Source organism: Schistocerca piceifrons, chromosome 10 (genome assembly GCF_021461385.2).
Source record: "Schistocerca piceifrons isolate TAMUIC-IGC-003096 chromosome 10, iqSchPice1.1, whole genome shotgun sequence".
In the NCBI taxonomy this organism is placed as follows: Eukaryota; Metazoa; Arthropoda; class Insecta; order Orthoptera; family Acrididae; genus Schistocerca; species Schistocerca piceifrons.
In genome coordinates, this window is record NC_060147.1 from 67,304,412 (window position 1) to 67,306,112 (window position 1,701).

A 1,701-nucleotide genomic window follows, 5' to 3' on the forward strand; every position below is an offset into this window, starting at 1 on the left:
GCGTTCTCGTAGAGTTGCCACTGCTAAGATACAAGCAACTATGCGTGAAGTAACCGCAGAAATCAAAGTGGGATGTACGACGAACGTAGCCGTTAGGAAAAGTGCGGCGAACTTTGGCGTTGATGGGCTATGGTAGCAGACTACCGACTCGAGTGCCTTTGCTAACGCCACGACATCGTCTGCAGCACCTGTCCTCTCGAGGCCACATCGTTTGGACCTTAGACTACTGGAAAACCGTGGCCTGGGCAGATGTGTCACGATTTCAGTTGGTAAGCGCTGACTGTGGTGTTGGAGCACGGCGCAGACCCCACGAACCCATGGATCCAAGTTGTCAACAAGGCACTGTGTGAGGTGGCGGTGGCTCGATAGTACTGTGTGCTGTATTTACACTGAATGGACTGGGTCCTCTGCTCATTGACTGGAAATGTCCTACTATGAGAACATTTGTAGTCAGTCATTCATGGACGTCTTGACTCCAAACAAAGATGGAATTTTTGTGGATAACAATGTGCTACTTCACCGGGCCACAAATGGTGCAGTTACTTCCAAAAAAAGCACTCCGTCTTCCGGCCACAGGTGGCCCATCGGGACCAGCCGACAGCCGTGTCATCCTCAACTGAGGATGCGGATAGGAGGGGCGTGTGGTCAGCACACCACTCTCACGGGCATTACAATGGTTTTCTTTGACCGGAGCTCCTCAATTTGCATCACGTGACAGAGTGCACCCCGAAAAATGGCAACAACTCGTGGCGGCTAGGATGGTCACCCATCCAAGTGCCGGCCACGCCCGACAGCGCTTAACTTCGGTGATCTGATGGGAACCGCTGTATCCACTGCGGCAAGGCCGTTGCCTACTTTCAAAAACGTACTCGATAATTCGAGCGAGTGATTTGGCCGCCCATGTAGCCTGACATGAATGCCATCGAACATTTATGGGATGCAATCGTGAGCTCAGTTGATGCACAAAATTTTCGCACCGGCAACGCTTTAGAAGCTATGGGCGGCTATGGAGGGAGTACGGATGAATATTTCTGCAGGGAACTTTCAACCACTTGCTGAGTTCATTCCTCGTCGAGGTCACGCACTACACCAGGGAAAAGGAGGTCCAACCCGAAGTTAGGAGGTATTCTTTGACATATCTCACCTCAGAGTAGTTCTGAATTGAGAGGCCTGGGGACTGAGAGGGGTTATAAACTTAGAATATGTTTGGAAATTTGGTAACAACTGGATGTGTTACTTGATGACCATTCAAATGCCGCTGGAAAACAATTCTGGATTAAATTAAGCTTTCGATACCACCACTTTAGTTGACCCACGAAGGCATGAAAATGGTGGACATAGACCTACCAAAAACCGCTATGCTTAACGTATGAAATTAAGCGGAACTATAGGTATCTTTATGATTTCACATTCGTTGACTTTGCCACCTCGCAACCTAACTATTACCCTCCAACCTCACCTAGGCCTCGGGTGACACTTCAGAATAGTCTGTCACCAAATAAACGAGGGGCGTACAGTAAGTAATGCAAAACTTTTTTTTTTTTTACTCGGCGAATGTCGGTTGACAATCCGATGAATTTGCTGTGGGAGATCGTGGAATTTTCCTTCTTCAGCCGTTTAATGATGTCCTGATAGGAGGCAACGCAACAAGTAGCCTTCGAAATGGTGTCTGTAACGGAGGTGAATGCCAACCAGAGAACT

At 48.6% G+C, this 1,701-nt stretch overlaps 1 pseudogene; it reads right to left on the minus strand.

Annotated features, from left to right (window-relative positions):
• Positions 1–734: 734 nt before the first annotated feature.
• LOC124719175 lies at positions 735–852 on the minus strand (annotated as a pseudogene).
• Positions 853–1,701: the final 849 nt, after the last annotated feature.